The sequence below is a fragment of the Pipistrellus kuhlii genome, unplaced genomic scaffold (genome assembly GCF_014108245.1).
Source record: "Pipistrellus kuhlii isolate mPipKuh1 unplaced genomic scaffold, mPipKuh1.p scaffold_m20_p_11, whole genome shotgun sequence".
NCBI classification, from domain to species: Eukaryota; Metazoa; Chordata; class Mammalia; order Chiroptera; family Vespertilionidae; genus Pipistrellus; species Pipistrellus kuhlii.
In genome coordinates, this window is record NW_023425416.1 from 8,651,441 (window position 1) to 8,674,441 (window position 23,001).

At 44.0% G+C, this 23,001-nt stretch overlaps 1 protein-coding gene across 3 annotated transcripts in view; it reads right to left on the minus strand.

Moving 5' to 3' along the window:
* PTPRG (protein tyrosine phosphatase receptor type G) overlaps positions 1-23,001 on the minus strand; it is a 643,070-nt gene that overhangs the window by 422,075 nt on the left and 197,994 nt on the right. The gene's annotated exons all lie outside the window — the stretch shown is intronic.

The following is a 23,001-nucleotide window of genomic DNA, read 5'->3' on the forward strand; positions in this document are numbered from 1 at the left end:
GTTAGGTTTGCTTTAGTTTGATTTATCTGTAACTATTGGTTCTGCTTCTGTGGTGAACTCTCACACATGCTACCATTTCAAATGAGTTGTTCAGCATCCCATGTTCTCTATTTTGTTACTCAAAAACCCTTTCCCCTTAATTTGTGATTTTTAATTATTACCAACAAAGTCAAAATATCATAAGACACTTAAAATACGATTTATCAAGTCCTAAACATCCAGTATTCACATTTTCCCAATTACATTATATATTTTTCTATTTTACAATTTAGTTGCTTGATTCAGGTTCCAAAAAAGGTCCACACATTACGATAAATTAACCTTTTAATCTTCAGGTTCCCGTTTCATTTCCTTTACCCCTTTTGTTTTAAGACTAAATCTTTTGTATTGTAAAGGTTTCTGTGGTCTGATTTCACCCGTTTTGCTGATGACAGCCCCCACCCAAAAAAAATGATCTGCCTATGATATAGAGATCTAGAAGCTTGATCAGACATAAAACTCCCTATCTTTCTTTTTTTAAAAAAAAATATATATTTTATTGATTTTTCACAGAGAGGAAGAGAGAAGGACAGAGAGTTAGAAACATCGATGAGAGAGAATCATCGATCAGCTGCCTCTTGCACACCCCCTACTGGGGATGTGCCCGCAACCAAGGTACATGCCCTCAACCAGAATCGAACCTGGAACCTTTCAGTCCACAGGCCGACGCTCTATCCACTGAGCCAAACTGGTCCAGGCAAAACTACCTATCTTTCTGACAGGACTAGTTCATAGGCAGTACTGTGCACACCTATAAAGAGGTAAGTACTTTGTGTCCAGGTGTCTCTGTATCTGTAATGCGAGTGGTCATTAAAGGTCACAGCCTAGATCCACGAATTCACCGCGGTGGTAAACCACCATATCCACTGGAGTAAGCGTCCCTGAATTTGCCAGAAACTGCAATTATGATCACGAAGGTAAACCTGAATAAAGCTAATAAAGCTGAAACACTTCTATACAGAGAGAGATCCTTCATCAGCCATTCAGTTACCTGTCTGAACTCTGATTTGTCAGCGCTTCCTCCCCAAGTTTTAAAGTTGTCTGAAGCTTATTCTCTATTGAATTCTTCAAGAAGAGCTCACAGGAAAAACATTTCCTGATTTCTGCAACATTCACAACAATTTGCCTGCTGGTTTATTTCTGAAGATCAGTTTAGCCAGTTATAACTTTCATAGCCTAATTTCCTTTACATGACTATCTTAAATATGATACTATTTTTTATTTATTTTTTTTTTTGCATAAAGCATTGCTGTCCAAAAATCTCATGAGAATCTAATTGTCTTTTCCTTTATATCATGATAATGTCCCTTTTCCTGGAAGCTCACAGGTTTGTTTTTGTTTATTTTTCCTTTCATTAAAGACCATACTGTGAGGAACAAAGAGGTCCTTTCAATATGTAGCTTCAAGGACTCTTATTCCAATAAATGTTTATGACTTTTATATTGTTTATTTCTGTTTAACCTTCCATTTTTTCTTGTAGGACTCTTAATATATATGTTTGGTTCACTTTTAGACAGTTTCTATGAGACTTTTTCTCAAACATTTTTTTCATTTCTGCATTAGTCTTTGATTATTAAAATGTTTCATCTACTCCTCTACTTTTAAGTATTAACACTTGCATTTCCTTTCATTTTTTCCTACTTTTAATCTCTATATTCACAGTTTTATTTTTATATTTTTTCCTGATTATTTCTAATCTTCCCTTCTGAGTTTCTCTAACAGTGATATATAATCCACTCAGGAGCTGTCTCAGCAAAGCCTTCAGATCTGGTCACTTCTCTACATTATCATCCTCAACCAAATGTTAGTCATCTCTTACCAAGGCCACTGTGAACATGGCCATGGATGTCCCTCTTCATCCATTTTCAAATAATGTATAACCAACCTGAAGATATGCGACCATGGGTATTTTTCTAGGGAAAAGGAGTCCAAGGTGTCCTTGACCCCAAGACCTTAAGGACCAATAGAGCTACAGTGTCTAGTAGACACGAGTAGACAGGATGCAGTGAACAGCCCACCACTGTTTTCTGTGTTTATGAATTCTCTTCAGGAATGCCAAGACACAGAATAGCAGCAAGTTCGAAGTCCTACTATGAACTTGGCTATTTGAACTTCACCTCCCTGGGCTTTCATTTCCTCATCTAATGCATATGAGACCTTGACGTTCTCTTACAGATTTCATAACAAAGTTAAACTAAAGGCATGTTTTGCTACAGAAAAATCTTCACTTGCAGTGATATTTCCAGGGGTTTAAGATGGCCAGTAAGCAGTGATTTTATGAAGTAATGTAGCCTACAATTCAATAACAAGGAAAATAATGGCAGGTCTCTTTTAGAATTTCTAAGCACTGGCTCTGTTTCCAGGGAAAACCAAAAAACAAACTTACGCTGTGCACTGCGGTCACCCAGTACCTATGACACTGCCTGGCATGTGACAAGGGCTTTATACACGTGTGTCATGTGGAAGCATGGGCCTCCCTTAACCTTGTATACGCCCCTGTATCTTTCACCTCGCCTGGTAATGTCCGAGAACCCAGTGCAATACGGTTCTCAGTAAGCACTGGCAGCAAAGGAGGCATAACCCACTGACTCAGTAAAACAGCCCGTCATCCGGGTCCCTACAACCTCGCCAACAGATAAGCTTGTTTTCTCCTCTTAGCTCAAATGTGAGGTGACACTGGCAAATGGTTAGCCTCATTATAACGTACTTCATCTCTAGGCTGCATTGGAAACAGGATTACAGCCACCAAAATGGGGTTTCTTTCAATAGTAAATGAAAGTAAATTTGAGAAAGCGGCTGCTGTTAACTAGCAGGCAGGTCACAGAGAACCTGAATCTGAGACAGCCCTGCAGAGGGGCAGGCACTGGGTTCCGAGCTGGGCAGCTGTGAATGGGGATCCTGTCTCCACAACTGGCCACCCTGAGCCTGCATCTTCCTCTGCACAACAGGGATAAGAATGGGGCTTCTCTGCTGGAGATGCTGTCCGGGCAAATGAGCTGAGGCGTGCAAAGCACAGGCATGCAAAGAACTAGGCACAAAGCAATAAAATTTATTCTCCAGAGCCCCTCCCAGTTATGAGAGAGAGAGAGAGAGAGAGCGAGAGAGAGAGAGAGAGAGAGAGAGAGAGAGAGAGAGAGAGAGAGAGAGAGAGAGAGAGAGAGAGAGAGAGAGAAATACCTCACAAGGGCATATATTTTTTAAAATATATTTTATTGATTTTTTACAGAGAGGGAGAGGGATAGAGAGTCAGAAACATCTATGAGAGAGACACATCGAGCAGCTGCCTCCTGCACACCCCCCACCGGGGATGTGACCGCAACCAAGATACATACCCTTGACCGGAATTGAACCCAGGACCCCTCGGTCCGCAGGCCGACACTCGATCCACTGAGCCAAACCGGTTTTGGCAAGGGCATCCAATTTTTTTACATAGGTTCTTTCTCCTAACTTCCATGGAACTCACAGTTCCCTGAATTGAGAGAAGACTTTAAGACAAAAATCTAAATTATAAACAACAACAAGTAGAAAACACATGAGGCTTCTAGAAAGAGGCTGAACCTCAACAAAGTAATTTACCTCCAGGCACAGTTCTCCCGTGGATTTCTGATCTGCTCTCTGTTAAGAACATGTATAGCTTGTCTTTGAGTCTGTCCTTCTATACAAGACATGGAACAAAGTCATGGCTACTAAGAACACACTCATAAGCAAGATGGTCCAACCGCACCTCCGAAGCCCACCGCCAGGCAGGCTGGGTAACACTGGCTCGGTTTAAGAAGCCCACAGCAGGAGATGGAGGCCCGAGTTCAAATCCTCCCCCACCACCTACTGAATAGGACCTTTGGACAGGTGCCTTAACTAGCTCAGCTTCAATGTCCTCACCTGTAAGGACGTGATCTCTTAAGAGTTCTGTAAGGATTCATGTCTAAGAGGCACAGATAAAAGCACTACATACATGTTTTGGGACACCATGTTGTTTCTTTTGTGATGTGAAAATATTTACTGGTCCCTCATTGCTGTATTGTAGGGACAAATGAACAAGATATTCCATGTAGAGATTATATATAGCATTGGGCCAGGAATACAGCATGCCTTCAATAAATGACTATCAATACCATAATTAAAGGTGCCCAGAATTCTTCAAACTGTGACGGCTGGCAAAAAAAACCGGGACAATCACACACACACACACACACACACACCACACACGGGCAGATTTAGTTCTTCTATTCCTCACTCTCTCCAAAGTATCGAACCCCAACCTCTGCCATTAAGTGGAGCCTGTGCAATACTTCATGCTGAAGGTTTTTACTATGTTCTTCCTCACCACCTGTCCAGGTATGTCAAGACCCTGCTCTTTGCTAAATAATGGGTGGTATGTTTAAGGTACCCTAAGCAATTATTCATTGCACATAACAAAGCTGATCATAGGATTTAAAATTTAAATGTGCCCATAAAGTACGGGGCATTTAAGACCCTGAGACAGGTATGCACAATCGAATCTGGCATCCTGAACCAGTACAATAAATAGTCCTCAAACCAGCAAAACAGTTGTTGACAGCATTTTTATCTGCCTCGCTGCTATCAAACACTTCCTCCACTCCTGTCCCCATCACCGGATGTCCCTGGGGGGGCTGGACCAACAAGGGCAGGACTGAGCGTGGCTTTTCAAGGAACCCTAGAGGCACAGTGATTGTTTAAGACCCAGAACCATTTCGCTGACAGAACCTCCGCTGTGGGAAGCAGCTAATTGTGGAGCTACCTGGGAACCTGGGGGTTGAGTGATGACTCGGAGCTTACGTTGGTAAGCAAAGGTGTACCTTTGTTTAGGATAACCCTCATCTGATGTGGAAGGCTGCCAGCTGAGGCACTGTGTGGAAACAGGACATTTAATAATGCGCCGGGGTTTTAAACGGTGATTTCTCATTGTGTTGTAAAATCTACATAGCCATTTTGAATGATCTTCGGCCTTGTGTGAAAAATTATTGTGTACAAAAGGAAAATTGATTGTGCCCGAAAAGAAAGCAGGGAATAAATATGTGTTGAATGGCTGACAGATGGACTGAGAAAGTGAGTGAAGAATGTCAGTACCGTTGCTCAATTACCTCTCAGACAATAAATCTAAAATCGTGGTTATGACAAAAAACAAACAAACAAAAAACAACATGAAAGTACCCAAAAGAAGTTGCCAGAAATCTGTTCTGTGCAGCCAAGTTGTTCCGTGTCAGGGTGCAGGCGCCTCTCCGTGCATAAAACCACGTGCCTCCCAGCCTGGGCCGTCGGGACAAGCTTACCTTCTGAGACCTCCGGCGGGCTGGCAGTGTCCCCACCGCGGCCTCAAGCACATTTTACAATAAAAGCTCCTTTGGAAGATGGGCCCACTCATAAATGAAATTATTTCTGTTATGACACAACTGATGAAGAGAAAGCGCCAAGCTCATGATGAGCGATAGATCTGATCTATTAATATAACCTGCGCTGTTCTGGCACCCACACAGGGCAAACCAGCCTGGGCTCTGGCACTGGGCGAGGTGTGGGCCAGCGCAGGAGGCGCTGGGGGTGTTTTAAGCCTGTGGGAACTTGGAAAAGGTCCATGGTGCGATTTCTTCCTTATCTGGCTGACACAGCCATCACACCTTCAAGTAAAGTCTAACGGTGCGTATCGCCTGTGTGAGCCAGAGAACAGAAGCCAACGCTGCTCTGTGGAAGGTGGTCATTTACGGCCCTGGGCGCAGGCAGGACCAGACAGCCCATAGCAATCCCGTTTTCCACCCCAAAACAGAGCCATCATTTTTTTCCCTTCTTCTCTGCCAGTCCTCCCTACTTGTACTCTGGTGACTTAATCACACCTGCAGAAGCTGAGGCTGCAGGCTCTTGACTAAGGTAAGATCTGCTGCTCATTCATTTGTAACTTTCTCCACCTGCCCTGGTAATAATGACTGATAACAAAGCCTTTACTACATGGAAGTTGGTGAGCTGATGCTCCTGCACAGTCTTATTCTTATTCCTGCAATAGCTTTACGGATTCTATTATCCTCATTTTCCAGGAAAGGAAAAATGTGTGGCAAGACTGAGTCACCTGCCCAAGGGCACACAGCTCACAGGCAGCAAAAACAGATTCAAACCCAAGAAGTTCAGTAAGAAATAACGAACAAAATTTAAATGTGATGCTACACCTCAGTTTTCATCCACTGAAGTACAAAAGGTCTAACTCTAAAACGCCTGGAAAAGTCTCCATCAGGGTTTGGACCCACATTTCAAAGCCCTTTGCATGGCCAGATCTGAACAACAGGCCTGTGAGTGAGGACCTGCAGTGCCCCCTGGCCAGTGGGTACGCGGGAGGGCAGGAAGGGAGGCATTTAATCCGTGCTACCCAGGCAGCGGGGCAGTGCCTGATGCACATGTGTTCCACAGCCTTTAGGCCGTCCTTAAAATTCTGTGGTTGTGAAAAGGACGGTCTGTCTTGCATAATTAAATCTGCCTTAACATCCAATCTCACACTGCGGAATTTAAATGACTCACATTCAAAGACACTGATTCCTCGTGGGGCAGGTGACGATGTCGTACGTAGACAACCTATTCTAGGAGTTTCCAAAGTGGACCAAGGGACCCCTTGAATAAGAACTGTCTGGGGTGCTCGAGAATACTCAGTATCACAGTTAGGGAACAGGGTGAGGGGCACTTAGAACGGTCCTCTTAGAAAGGGTTTCTGTAGAACTTGAGAACCACTGCACTCAAGTGCAGTCCACACCTCAAGTGCCAACACTTCCGGACTTGGTTTAAAAATAACCCGACAAAAAGTCAGTGGCTTTTCTCGTCGTGTTTGGCCTGAGTCTCCACTGACTGCGATTTTGAGGTGCTCCCGGCTGCGCCTGTGGCGTCTCCTCCCTGTTTGGTGACATCCACACAAAAGCCTGATGCCCACCCTCCCAGAGTTCTGCTTGTGTAGCCCTGTGAGGACGGTTTCCGGGCAGAGTTGCACAACCCTGGAGGAGGGAGCATGTTCCAGGGAAAGCAGCTTGCCTCTCCATAATCTGATAAACAGGCATTAACAGAAGCACCACAAGGGCACGGCGCCTGAGCCCGCGCGCTGCTGTCAAACCGTATCAGGGCGCTCCAGCTCCACAGGATCAAATGCAGCCTCCTTTCCCCGAGGCAGGCGTTCCCTGAGCTTCCCGGAACCCCAGAGAGAACGGGCTTTGCTTTTAAGAATGAAACATCTCAATATGCAGTTCAGAATTTAAAAGAAGAAACAGCCTGGTAACATTCAATAGTACACACACACACACATATACACACATGCACACACACACATGTGATGTATGCACACATACACTCACATATATATGTACACACATAGTTGATATATATGTACACACATATTTGATTCTGTTTACAATATGGTTTTTATCAATATGGTATTTACATGTGTGTATGTGTGCTTATAGGATTTACATACATGCATACATACATATATTAGTTATTTCCTGGCAGTCTTAAAGACTACTTCAACTTGAATCAGCATCAGCTTAAAAATTTAATGAAAACATCTATATATATAAAATCCAAACGATCATAGACCAGTAGCTATGGCACACTCTGCAATGGCCAAGTAGCCTGATTGGGGGCCCGATCTGACCCTCCCAACCTCCATGACCCCTCCCCCCGGCCAGATACACACCCCCTCGGGTCCAGCCCCAATCAGCCCCATCTGGGCAGGCAACCAGACCCCATCCGTGCACGAATTGTGCATCGGGCCTCTAGTAAAGTAATAAAATAAAGAAGTAAAGTTAACTACTGGGACTTAAACGCTCAGGATTTGTAACACAGAGCTGACCACGACTGGAAGATACTGTATTTGTCAGTTCCTAAATGATGGAAGAGCAATGGAAAGAGTGACAGAACAATCCATAGTTCTCAAGGTCAAATCTAAGGTGCTCCCGGCTGCGCCTGTGGCGTCTCCTCCCTGTTTGGTGACATCCACACAAAAGCCTGATGCCCACCCTCCCAGAGTTCTGCTTGTGTAGCCCTGTCCCCAGGACACAGTGAAATTGGCAAACTTGAGTAATGACAAGTAACTGTAATTAAACTCTCCATCTGCTTATAAGCTTAATGAAGTTCAAAACATACTTGTTCAAAACCAAGTCGGTCTTTTCCAAGCAGAAATCCTTTCTTATTCATCTCTGACAAAGTACTAAATTCCCCGATTCCCCCTCCGACCAGTGGTTCAATGTCCTCTCCCCTATGATTTACAAACAGCATCAGAAATTAGAAAGTGATGTACAGCTCATGCAATTCGCTTTAATAGGAATCTGAATGGCTTCTCTTCCCCTTTTTCGAAATACAATATCCTGAATTGTCCTCTCCGTGCATGTGATAAATAACCCGGGCGCAGAAAATGAGGGATTTTTAAAAGGCGAGATAAAAGGCAGGACTGTGAATCTGCGTCTGCGGAGGGCCTGCGCTCTGAAGCGATGAAAGCTGCGGCCCTGCTGTGTCTCCACCTGCAGAACTCTATTAAATCTAATAGAACGTGCCGGGGACACCCGCCGCCCCGCACCTAACCTAATTTCCATCTCGCTTCATTCGATTTCCTAAAATTGCATCAACAGAAAAATCAGATAGAGAGGCTGGACACTGGTTGCATGCGGCTTCGGATGCGGGAAACCCTCTTTTCGTGTTGGAAGAATAACGACTCCTCTGCGGTTCACCCCGGGCCTGCGGGAACCTACGCTGTTCCTTTCCCTTCCTTCCCCTGCAGATGCAAATCAGCACAACCGCCGAGACCGGTGTGGCTCAGTGGATAGAGCGTCGGCCTGCAGACTGAAAGGTCCCCGGTTCAATTCCGGTCAAGGGCATGTGCCTTGGTTGCAGGCACATCTTCAGTGGGGGTGTGCAGGAGGCAGCTGATCGATGATTCTTTCTTGTCGATGTTTCTAACTCTCTATCCCTCTCTCTTCCTCTCTGTAAAAAATCAATAAAATATATATAGATATTTTTTAAATCAGCACAACCTCCTAACTCCGCTGGCACATCTGTAAGAGACTTTAGAAGAAGAAAAATGACATTAAGATGCGCTGTTAATCCAGCAGTACAAAATTACCACAAGGATTTCCACGACTCAGAAATGAAAGGGCCTTAATCATCAAACTCAAATTACCACTCGTTGCATCTAAAACGAGTGCCGAAGCAGACAGGGCACATGTATGTAGAACTTGGATGAGAATGGAGAAGCAGAGTCTCCACCCACCCATCACACCCTTTCAGTTACCCTGGGGAGACCTCCTCTAGGCAGATGCACTTGCCTGAGGGCTCACTAACTTTCAAAACCCAACTTCGTTTCTCACCAACACCACTGCTGCTCACAGAGACCATTCTAAGATTACCCAGTCAAGTAGGCTTGCCATCATTGATTCTGTGTCGCCCCCTTCCCCACCCCCTTCATTCTGAAAGACCGAAATGATAATGCTGAAATGGCATTCCCGTTACCCCTGCCCCATGAGCTGGGGCTGAAAATGGCATGCAAGCTCTAGTAGAGACCTAGGCACACCCGAGACTGTCTTCGGTATATTTGATTCTTGTCAATTCAAAAGAAACTAGCTCCAAAGGCCTGCCCCAGATCTTAAGCAATCATCCCACCAAATGTCATCACCGTGTACTGAAGTCCACAAAAAGGTCCATGGCTTCTTTTTCTTAAATGGCAAAGAGGGAATATGATCGACGCCTTAATAGAAAACATAATTCACAACATAAAAGCAAAAGGTCACGTCACACTTTGCCAAGTACAAGCTTTGTGAGTCCATTTCCCTTTTTCCCCACTACCCAGACTCTATCCTTCATAAGAAATCACGAGATGGTGAAAAAATGCATGTTTTCCTCCGGTAAAGAGTAACTGAAGAGCACGCCTTTATTTTCCTCCCATTTCAAAGTGGAAACACCATGAGCCTTAACTGCAGCTCATGCTGTGGTACACTCCCAGCGGGGTGGCCCATCTGGGGACTGGCTCTAAGACACCCCTTAACACAGACTTCACAACCTCGGGCCTGTTAATTACCCCAGCCCAGAAAACAGTCCTCCGAGGGAGGTATCATCAGTGGAGAACGCGAACCAGGGGATCACTTTGATTTTCTTTTCTTTTTGCAGAAAGAATAGACGGGGTTGTCTTTAAGAGGCAATTTGTTATGAATATAGTTGGTGGCTTTTCATTTAATGCATATTTTTAAGGAGACAGAGAAGAAAGAAACACACAGGCCACAGCTCAATCCTAGAAAGCATCCCTTAAGGCAGGGTTCTGGACACTAGTGATAATGTGAGCTGGATCATTCTTCGCTGTGAAGGCTGTCCTATACATGATGGGATGTTTAGCAATATCCCTGGCCCCAATCCTTTAGAAACCGGGAGCTCAAGCCCTACTGTAAAAAACAAAAATATCGCCAGACATTGTCAAATGTCCCCTTGAGGATAAAATTGCCCCACTGAGAACCACTCGCTGCTTTAGAGGCAAAGAGATGGCCCATCGACACTGACTAAGGTTAGGCCTGGCGCTGCTGGCGGAGGAGGGCGGTGGCCTGTCCGGCCTCGGTGGGTTTCCGGCGCCTGGGTCCCCATCACCCATGAAGCTAGGAACCAAGATCACCTGCACCTATTTCTACAGCCCTTTGTCTCAAGGGATCTGTCAGCCCTTCATAATGTGCTATCATAAAACTAAAACCCAGAAGGAAAAATGCCTGTGTCTGCAAAGGGGGGAGGAGAATTAGCATTTATACATCAGGGAAGGGGGAAAAAAAACTCTACCCATCAAAACTGCTGCTTTGGCAAATGCCTGATGCTATGAGACCTATTTTTAAAAGTGGGGGTTGGGGTATGGGGTGGCGTTGAAGCAAAGAAAGAGAAAAGTCAAAGTATGTTTATAATATCTTTTAATCTCTTTGACATATCAATGAAGGTTTTGTTTTGTTTTGTTTTTTGAGAGAGACAGAAAAAAAGTAACCCGTGGAGTAAAAATAAAGAATGAGCATATGAAGAGGAAAAGCTAACCATCAGCACTTTCAAGCTGCCCTTAAACAAAAGGGCTCTGATGAGACCGATTTATTTTAACCCCTTGGCGGGAGGAGGTTGCCGAATGCGGTCTATCTGTCACACGGTTCCCTTGGGCTGTATAGAAGGTTCCAGCACTGCTTGGGGATATCAACGCAAAACCAAGTCTGGCGGCTTGAACACGAAAACCTGAGATTTCGTTCCTTGCCCAGGAAATTGGGTTCCTCATACCACAGCAAAGAGGGTGCTGAGCGAGGTCAAACCATGAGCCCCCAGACTGCCCAACAAGTCAGCAGCTTTCTAACAGGAGTTGTGGGATACCCTGGACAGTCGGTCTTACAGGAGATCTCAGACTGTGGAAATGTGGGAATAATCCAAAATTCCTTTCAATAGTGATTACCCGGGCCAATCACTATTGAAAGGAATTTTGGATTATTAACACGCCTGCCCTGCTGTTGTAAGGACTGTGCGGAAAACCCATCTGCAGCCCAGTGGTTTGATGCTTCTTACAGGAAAGGAAGCTTAGGGGAATTTAAGTGACCAAACCCTTTTTCCCAGGGCCTTGGTGAGCATCATTTTTCTTGCCTTCAAACCTGCATTCCACTCCTCCATGAATAAACGTGGTCATGTTTGCACCAAGCATTTTCCATAACTTCCCACCGGAGAGTTGAACCGTAAATCAACTCTACGAGAAAGGTAGTGATTAATACAGCAAATGGGTTTGGCCACAGTAGATTTGTCATCGCTGACAGCTATGTCCTAGAGGAAGTGCAAAGGACCCGGCATTGCAACTTTTAACTTTCCAGGCGCTCGGCGGCTATTCTAATGGACCCAGGTGATGTGATCACGGCAAAAGTTTGGAAATCCCTTGAGAAAGGAACAACTTGCCAGGACCTGGAGCTCGGGCATCAAAACATGTCACCCAGTGAGAGAGCCCAGCCGACCACCAGACGTTCGTACCCCAGAATTCGGGAGGGGCAACAAAGAAAATCCTTCGGGCAAAAAAATGCCGGGTATGTGAGAAAGCGAGAAGGTAAGCGGGAAGAGCACTGTACTGGGAGTTGCAGTGCTCTCTGAGAAGTGCCTCAGGCACACCTTCCAGAACCACGATGTCCAGCACAGTGGCTACTCGCCACATGTGGCCCATTAGACGCGCAGGATGTGGCTGAGAATTCAGTACATAACACACACTGGATTTCAAAGACTTAGCAAAAACAGAGGATGTAAAATATCACGCTAATAATTTTTTATTGATTAGATGCTGACATAATGTTTTGGAGATATTGAGTTGAATAAAAGATACTATTACATTTCATCTCACCTGCTTCTTTTTTTACTTTTTTAATGTGGCCACTAGAAAATTTAAATGACATGTGTAAATCACATTGATGACTCACGGGACATGTCTAATGGCAGTGCTGTTCTGGAATAGGAGTCAGCAAACTTTCTGGAAGGGCCTGACCGTCAGTATTTTGGGCTCTGTCTCTGGTGCCAAAGCAATACATAAACACAAGGTGTGGCTGTATTCCAGTAACGTTTTATTTACAAGAGGGCAGATGAATGTGGTCTGAGAGCGTGGGTTTACCTTCTCAGGTCCGGGTCATTACAGGAGAGGAACACAAATTCCAGGGGCCGGGGGGTGGATTCAGCCTGGAGATGATGTTTTGGGACCCAGCAGGTGAATGCATTCAGACTGGGCCTGGGTGATCCGCCCCCAGTGCCCCCATCCCTCCCCGAGGGAGGGAACTGGCCCTCTCCCTGCACTGGCCATGTGCATTTACATTCCTGCTGTAAGCTGGTGTCACACAAGGAGCCAGACAGTAATGGAATCAGATAATGGGAGTTTCTATCGGGGGCCAAGAGAGTTGACCATATAATTTATCATCCAAACAAAATCAATTCTGAGAATGAAAGGAGACATAATTAATAATTATATCTGGACAGCAGGCGGCCACCAGAATGTACAGTTATCCTACTGATAAGGAACCAAGGCCTACAATAAAAACTGGGTCAACACTCTCCAAAATGCAGACATAAACAAGGGTGGGGAGAGTTGGTGGCGCTTCCTGTGAAGTACACTGTATTCACTGAGCCCTGTCGATCATGTGTACGGGTTGTCTCCCTGCTGTCTGTGGAATGAACACCAGTGGGCTTCCCCTGCTCTCTGCTCGCATCCCACACTCTAGTGCAGCATCGCCAGTAACAATCCTAGCAGACCTACCTCCTTAGCCCTCAGTGTGGGCTACGCACAGTGAATTCCCTCCAATGAGCGCAGTGGGAGAGGTGTGGGGTGCGGGCACTTGCCAAGGGAGAAACATAAAAGCTCCCAAGCCAGGTGGTCACAAACTGTGCTGGTGGCGTGTACCTGATAGATAGGATGAATATGGCACTCTCCTTCTGTTATGGCCTACCCAGAACCTGAAACCCAAGTCTCATCCTGAGGAAAAGAACACACAAACCCAAACTGTAAGCCAGTGGTGGGCAAACCGCAGCATGAGAGCCACAGGCAGCTCTTTGGCCCCTTGAGTGTTCTAACGCCACTTCTTCAAAATAGACCCGCCCAGGCCGAAAACCGACTTCTGCGCATGGGCCACGAAGTTTCAATGGCACTGTATGTGTGCGCCCGCACATGGTATTTTGTGGAAGAGCCACACTCAAGGGGCCAAAGAGCCGCATGTGGCTCATGAGCTGAGGTTAGTCGACCACTGCTGTAGGCCATTTACAAACTACCCGGTGAATACTCCTCAAAACTGTCACAATCATCAGAAACAAGCCAAGTCTGAGAAACTGTCCCAGCCCAGAAGAACACAAGAAGACACAACTAAAGGTCACTGGATGTGATCCTGGGATAGAAAAGGATGTTCGGTAAAACCCGAGCAAATCTGAGTAAATATGCACTGGAGTAACAATCTATCAATGTTGGCTCATTAGTTGTGACACATATCCCAAACTAATGTAAAAGGTCAGGAACAACAAAAACTGGCTATGGGCCTGGTGTCAACCTATGAACCAGGAGGTCATGGTTAGCTTTCCAATCAGACCACATGCCCAGGTTGCAGGCTCGATTCCCAATTCTGAGAATGAAAGGAGACATAATTAATAATTATGGAGGCAGCCAATCAGTGATTCTCTCTTATCATTGATGTTTCTAACTCTCTCTCCCTTCATCTCTGAAATCAATAAAAATGTATTTTAAAAACTGGATATGGGATATGGGAACACTGTGTTTTTAAAACTGGATATGGAATTATGAAAATACAATCTTTTTTAACAAAAAGGGTTCATTTAATATAAATTGCTTATTTTTAAAAGTGTTTACGCCCCTAAGAGTTGCAGGGAAGGTGTAAAAGACCAAGAACCCTCACAGCTCGCCATGAGGAGAGCTGTCAGGACCGGAAGGCTGGTCTGTGTGTGCTGTGAAGCTCCGCCTCCGGACAGGCACCCAACACTCAACATGCCTCTGGTGTGTCCACTCACCACCCCTCCAATTACCTACTTGCTACTCATCCATAAAGCAGTTTATTTCATTCACTAGGCAAATCCTTGCCTTATGCCACTCTTGAGATATCAGACTAGCTGTTTTTAAACCAATTATTAACTGAAAACATTTTACAAATTTAAAAAAAAAAGAAACTTCATTAAGAAGCCTCTTCCAAAGGTAAAATCATACAAAGGTTTAACAACAACAACAAAAAAAATAGCAACAATACTTAGAATACCTTAAGAGGGTGGTTAAAAAAAAAATAGGCTTTTTAAAATGCAAAGTGACTAAAAAATTGTATTCCTTTCTGGGAAATATTTTGCGCACAGTCTCAGAGGAAGAGCAGGAAGTTGCAAAGGATGCTGACCAGCATTAATTACCCTGAAGAAGTAATTTCATGCCTGACATTACATTCAACACCCTGGGAACTCTTCTGAACTGACCAAAAGGATGAGCTAGCTTTTAAACACTACGAAACGAAAATTACATCCTGATTTCAGACATGTTAAAATAGAAGAAAAAATACCTCAACAAAAGTGAAATCTAAATAATTTAATGCTCAGGGGAAGCCAAACACAATCAACACCTCCTCTGCAGTTCACACACAGAATGGAAACCAGACTTAGAGTGGATGATGGCCATCCTAGCCCCTGGGATGGAACATGCCCACGAAGCTGGCCTTCCAACCCTGACAGATCCGGGACATGTTTTCTACCTTTCCCATCAGTCTTTCGCTTTATTTCTTATTTCCACACAAAGTTGGGTCCAAAATCTACCCTGTCACCTGCCATTAAACAATGGTTATGTAGAATAAGCCAATCACTGACATTTGCTTGCTAATGAGTTTTGAGTGCTTAGTATGTGTCCCCAGGGCCCTGTGTTGAGCCTCAGTAGATGGCGGAGAACAAAATCCTCGCCTTGGCCTCTAGCAAAAGAGACAAAACCAAAAAATAAGCTCAGGGCACGAATACAAGAAGGTGATGTATGAAGATACGAGTGCTCTGCAGGAGCCATGCTTAAGAACCAACACTGAAACTGTGACCTGGACAGAGAGGATTCAGCCGTGAAAAGAAAAAGGCAGAGGGAACCAGGCACCCAAGGGTGCAAAGCTGGGTCAGGAACATGCGGGAGCCACCCTCCACTGCCCTCTACCTCTTGCCAAATTGTGCATCTCCCACGCACAGGCTATGCAGGCGTTCGTCCTCTTGAAGCGACTACACAGCTTGATCTGGCCCAGGAACCCAGTCCTGCCCTTTCAGGCTCTTGTACTGGAAGCGACCAGGTCTTCCGGTCTCCTGGCTGCTGCGTTTAACGATTCCTTTTCAATAACCGAGGATCAGAGCCATTACTTAGTACCGTCCTCTTTTGTTTTGAGTCATGTAAGAGGGGAAAATATTACTACTATTTGCTCTAGGACAAGTTTCTACAATCTTCTTCATTTCTGCAGCTCAGATGAGAGGGCCATCCATACATGCTCAGAAAACCCAATGCGAGTTACCTGAGGGCAGACTATCAGATTATTAACACCGACCATCGGCCAGCGAGTCCTCCGGCTCTTTCATCTCCTCAGTGGTTAACATTTGGGAAGCTCTCCCTTGTCTCCAAGAGACATTATTTTCAGTTATAAGCTATGGGGACATCCCCTCCGGTCATCAAATTTAATGTGGTGATTATTAAGGGAAATGTGCTCATATTAATGCCCACTTTCAACTTGAGGGCCTGAGCTACAAATTTCTCCTCGTGTTGGCTGGTGAGGAATGAGCCAAGGATGAAATCTGAATAAAGTTAAGGGGAAATCTACTGCTGTTCAAGTTTTTGACTATATCATGTAAGACAGACGCAGTGATGCATGATCGACCTACAAGTATGATTACACTCAAAGTCATAATGAACTTGACTCTCCGAAGGCTAGTTCATGTAGGGGGGAGAGGGGAAAACAACACAGAAAATATACAAGAAATTCTATAGTATAACACTAATCAACAACCTTAAAGCTGGTATTTACTGAGCACTTACCAACCAGGCATTTTTACTTTGTCACTGAACTTGTCAACACTTTGAAAGTAGATACAGTTCCCATCTACTTTCTATTGAGGAAAGAAACTAACTTCAGTGACTTTAAGTCCTCTTGGCCTACACAGCCTGTGCTCCTAAGGCCTATCTCACAAAGAAATGCAATTCAGAGGGCAGTTTGTGAGCAATGGACTCAGACCATCACGGCTGAAATTCCAGCTCCACTACTTAGTCATTGCATGACCTAGAAAAGCTAGTTAGCCATCTCTCAGCCTCAGTTCCCTCATCTGTAGAATGGGTTGTCATAGGGATGAACATATAGAGTGGGGTGAAGGACTAAAATGTTCCTGGCATGCTGTCAGGAACACAGTAGGAGTACAATGAATGCTGGTCACTGATGCTACTCAAGCCATTGCTACGACTAAGAGCAATGTCACATTCCTGACGTTAAAATATCAATAACTTACTATCATTTATTTTAGCCATTCACATCGTAATAAAATCAATGAAAACACCATCCTCAATACAACATGAGCCAACAAGTATGGAGTATAAAAAACACGCCCCATTCATTTTCCATTCCCATGGAGAAGACTAAGGTCCCAGAGTTGTAAACTAATTCAGAGAATGACACCAGTGGTTAGATACGCTCCAGACGCCACAGAAGCCTTCATTATAACCTGACGAGCGCAGCGCTTTTCAGAGAACACAACCTGCAGATTGTGGTTCAAACCCAAAAGGGGAAGGAACACTCCATGTTTTACAGACTTTTGCATATTCAGTTTGCAGGCAGCAATCTGCTCTGGCATAAGCAAAACATGCTCTCTGACGTATTACATTTCCATTTTCTTTACACCCAAACAACCAAATATTTAAACAGTTAACATCTGCTCAGAGGCCTAAGAGATGAAAAGCATAGGCGGTGTGTTCAATGCAGAGCAAGTGAAATTACACAGGGGCCAGATTTCTGAAGGCCTGACCTATTGTGTCAGCAAAGGAGAACCACCTGCCTGAGGATGCATAGAGGAGGAAAACCAGGAGCCAGCTGAAAAGATGTAAATGGACAGATGACAACAGGGAAATAAAGACGTGAGAATTTTAAAATAATAGTAAATCTAGCACATTCTTTTTTTAAAAGAGAGAGAGAGAGAGAGAGAGAGAGAGAGAGAGAGAGAGAGAGATCCCAAATAAAGTCCATTATAATAAAGGAGACTAAATTGCATGCTGAGTTTTTGTTTTTTTAAAAAACTGGGGATAGAGATAGAAAACAGGGGCATGCCATGGGAAAGATGGGATTTAGGTCAAAGCATTTATCCAAAATCATCGGCGGTGCTTAGACAGTCTTGAGACACGTGAGCAAACCAAACACAAAAGTGAGCCTTCAGCATGGAGTGATGGACCAAAGCCATCTCTCTCAGCCTCCAGGATGTCACCTCCTCCATGGAGATCAGTGCACTCCGACAGGACAGCTGGTGCAAACAACCTCAGCGCGCATGGGAAGCATCCGTGCTGCTATAACTGAACAGGAGCTCTGCATTATGATGTGAAAGGGTCCCCAGCCTGGGAAAGCCGCTTGCATACAAACCTAACAGCCCAATACACTCCATAAATGCGGACTCCTCTGTCCTGCCCGCACAAATGCTGCTTCCTGCCTTCCCCAAACTATCCTCAGTGTTTCGAATGCAACAGCTCGGGATTAATTATATACAAAGATACACAGGGAAGTAAAGTCAAATAGAAATTACATTATATTTCTCCCCGTTTCATAAATAATTTCGCAACAGGGCAACAACCGATTGCATTGTTGTTGTTTTAAACTGATGACCCATGTCTCATCTTAACACAGTCAGAGAAAACACAGAGGCGTTGATTTATCATGTGCTTCAGCCAAGCATTCCTTAGGTAATATATAACAGATCAAATGATCAGATTTCACATCTACTTTATCTTATTGACATACACAGACTCCACAAATCAATCACTGCACCTACTTATGGCAGAGATGAACGAGTTATTCAGACCTACTTACCTAGAAAAAAATAATAATTAAATCACAATATGAATTTCAGAAGAAGAAAAAATCCTCCCCCCTCCAAAAAAAAAAAAAAAAAAAAAATCAGAGAATCCAAAGAACTTTAAAGAAGGAAGAGATTCCAAACTAAGAAGTTGGCTTTGTGAAGCTAAAGTCAAAGCAACAGCAGTGTAAATAGCTATCAAGGTGCTTCTGTTCCGAACTCCATCACATGGAATGAAAGGAAAGTGCACAGGCACGAACTTATAAAAGAATATTTTATCCATTCAGCTCCATAACACACCAGGAGCAATTCTGTTCTTCACGCAACTTCTTATTCTAACTGCGCAGGCTGAAATACACTGAGTGTAGATGTTTTCAGTAAAATTGCACCTGGTCTGAGTTTTGTCATCAAGTGTGATTTAATCTAAATCGCTGCTGAACTAAAACCCTTTTCATTCAGCTGCAGGTTCATGAGAATCAGGCTCTTGGGAGAGCAGTAGGGACGAGATGGCTCAGAGAGGCGCCCTGTGCTCGAGGAGGAAACAAGGAGAGCGCAGGGGGGCGCCACCAATCCTCGTGGGCCACCACCCAGCGGCAAGCCCAGCAATTTTAGAGGAGGAGGACTTCCTTAAATTAAGAGAGCCCAGATGGTGTGGCTCAGTGGTTGAGCATCAGCCTATAAACTTGGAGGTCACGATTGGATTCCAGGTCAGGGCACATGCCTGTGGTTTCAGCTCCATCCCCAGCAGGGGGTGTGAAGTATGCAGCAGATGGATGATGTTTTACCTCATCATTGATGTTTCTATCTCTTTCTCCCCCTCCTTCTTTCTAAAATCAATAAAAATATTTTAATTAATTAGATAATTAATTAATTGAGAAATAATCTGTCTTCAGGCTTCGCCCAGTGCCGGTGTGAGAAGGGAGAGGGCAGCCACCATCAGTCCCTGACTGCTCATGACAGATGGGAAATGATGGGTATTGTCACCCCAGTCTGAGGGGTGAGCCAGCTATAGTGTGTACTGAATTACAATGTTATACACTTGCAAGTTACATAATGTTAATAACCAATGTTATCTCAATTTTTAAAAAGGCTTTTGGAATAGATTGAATGCCAAAAAAAAGAGAGAATCCAGCTAGGATTAAACAAATCTCTCCAATTTTCTCTTACACTAAAAATTGGAGAGATTTATTTGCAAGAATGTAATGTAATGCCACTCCTCTCACTAAATATGTTTTTGTGATAAGCATTTATGTTAATATATAATAAATTATTATACTTTTATTGAATAAATATATAAACACATTTTTTAAAAACCGAAACCTAAAATAAAAAGCAACTCTTGCAAAAAGTACATCCAAAGTAACATGTTCTCACTATCTCTGAAACCAACTTTTATTGCCATAATCAAACACTTATGAACTCTCAACCCTCTACAAATAAAATAGTTAAACATAGACACTGTGATTTGCAGATATATCAGGTCATGAAAAGAAGTAAAAACATTTACATAAAGGATTGAGTGCAAGGCAAACTTAGAGGTCTCCTGAAGGGGGAAAATGACATTTTTATTATAATATTGTACATTTTATGCTTCACTTCTGCAACAGTGATAACATTATATTCACTGGTAAAGTTACTGATTTAGGTGTTGCTTTCCCCAACTAGAATGAGAGTAGGTGTTAGTCACCTTAGTCTTGACCCCTCTGTAAAGAATATGATTTTCTAACCACTATGCCCAGACCAATACACAATAATACTGAGTGCAAACTGTAATTGAAAAGTAAAAATTCTTTAAAAATCATATTTCTATTATCAGAAACCAGACATACTAGTGCTCAAAACATACAGTAATTAAGTTGAATCGAACATGTAAGTAATATAAGACACAGCACCAGACATGAGAATAAGAGAGACACATGCAGAATTACAAAGAATGGTTTGAGTGACTAAGCCCCAAAGTGAGCGTCTGTCTCGCAGGGTGGGGAGTGAGTCTTGGCATGAAGAGCCGTCTTCTAGGAACGAGGTCAGCACACGGAGGCCCTGGCCAACCCCGGCTCTCTGTTTGCCTAAAGCTTCACTGGGACACAGACAACTCTGAGGTTCCTTCGGGCATAGTCTATGGCTGCTTTCCTGTGGCGGAGCTGAACACTTGCAACAAGAACTACCGTATATACACCCTGCAGAGCCAAAGTATTTATTATGTGGCTCTTTACAGAAAAAAATGTGTGACACCCCCCCTCGGTTTAGAACAACCTGTAGCTAAAATTCCAGTGATCTATAAACTTGAAATAGAAAAAATATATATATATTTCTATTCAACCATGTCAACTGGTTGTTGAATTCAGCATTCAGCATTTTCTTCAAGTTAAAAACATGGGCAAAACCACAGTACTATTAACAGTACATGGCAATATGTAATCATCAGAATGCACTCATATGACAGATGCTGCAAGTATTTCAAAATGTCCTATGCATTCATGACAACTTCATTATTACAAAAGCTGTTCCACCTGTTACATCTTATTATGGAATCCTAATATATAAAAACCCAGGATCCGTCCATAACGACTGACCAAAGGCTCAACCAAACACCGGAAGTCAGTCCTGTAATCAGTGCTGGGTTGCAGTGATGGCTGCAGATGTAGGTTGGTGGCCCAGCACTGACTGCCAAGGGTGCTGTGAATCAGGCCCAGAGAGAGGCCCAAAAAGAGAGGCAGGGTCTGATCCACAACCTCTGCAGGGGCTGCTGATCAGCTCTGCCTCTCTGATCAGGCCTGGAGCTAGGCCAGGAGACATGGACTGGCACAGAAATCAACCAATCAGAACCAAATCTGGGTGAACCATGACAAGCCAGGCTGCCTAGGAGGCGGAGCTTTTGACACTGACTGGCATAGAAACCAACCAATCAGAACCAAATTGGCTGGTAGGGGAGGTATTTAGGGGCAATTAGGCAGGGAAGCAGGCAGGTGAGCGGTTAGGAGCCAGCGATCCCAGATTGCGAGAGGGATGTCCAAATGGAGAGGATGCAGGCTGGGCTGAGGGAACGTTCCCTCTGTGCACAAATTTTATGCACCAGGCCACTAGTATGTTAATAAATTGTTCATGTACTGCAAATCACAAATTTTAATGATATTTAAATGATTTAGCCTAGACAATCAATACAATTAGTTCCCTCTGTAAACCAATGTGCCTGATTTATGTCGTTTAAAATACAGACTACAAATACAGTAGTCCTGGGTACAAAATGTGACCTGAAAACAAATAGTTGCTATTAAACTGGGAAGGAGAAAGAAGTTAGCGAAAAAAGGTAAGTTTGAGGACAGTTAGATGTAAGCACTAGGAGGCTCTGGACCTGGGAGCTGCTGACTTTGGTCATTGCCTCAGAGACTTTCTTTTTCTAAGAGACACTCACATGTTCTCAGACACGCTCACATGTTCTCAGGCACACTCACATGTTCTCAGACACACTCACATGTTCTCAGACACGCTCACAGCAGGCGTCATCTTCAAGACAAAAGTACAACAGTGGAGACAATGTCCCTGGGAAACAAATGGCCCAATTTCAGGGCTTAACACAGTAGCGAGGAGCATTACTACAACCATCGTGGGTACGAATGCCTACCCAAAAAAAGGTACTTCTTGTAATAGACGGAAATCGTTTTTACAGTCCATCAAGTCAATAAATTGACCTTTAAGAAGTTTCCAAGAACAAATTGACTTTAATAACTCCATAGGAACCATTGTGATCTAATTGTGTCCATCACACCGAAATTAAAGGCTTCTAATAAGCAATGCACATTAAGGTCCAGAACAGGCAAAGGGAGACGTTTATGGTCCGGGGGGTCAGTGATGAAGCATCACGAACGAGCTCCCAGAAGACCCAATAAAGCAGACGTGTTACTGCCTCGCTGTCCTGCTTTGCCTAGGGGCCTCCGATTACCCAGCTCACTGAAAAGCACAACAGGAGCGATACCACTCGAAACCCTTCCGGTTTCCAACACCAATGAGATAACCCAGTGGTCGGCAAACTGTGGCTCACAAGCCACATGTGGCTCTTTGGCCCTTTGAGTGTGGCTCTTCCAGAAAATACCACGGGCAGGCACACACGTACAGTGGGATTGAAACTTCATGGCCCATGCGCAGAAGTCAGTTTTTGGATCTATCTCAAAAGAAATTTCAGTCGTTGTACTTACTGTTGATATTGGGCTCTATTGACCAATGAGTTTGCCAATCACTGAGATAACCTGTCCACTGAAACTAAACAAAGGACAGTTTTTTCAAACAAAGAGAAAAAGATTCTATCAATGTTGCCTGAGGTCCATCAGGAACAGGCGGAAAAGGAAACAACCGCATTAAATTAAATAATTCCTTGTAGGAAGGTGTTCTTGTTTCTGGGTTCTTCCTTCCCCAAGTAACTTA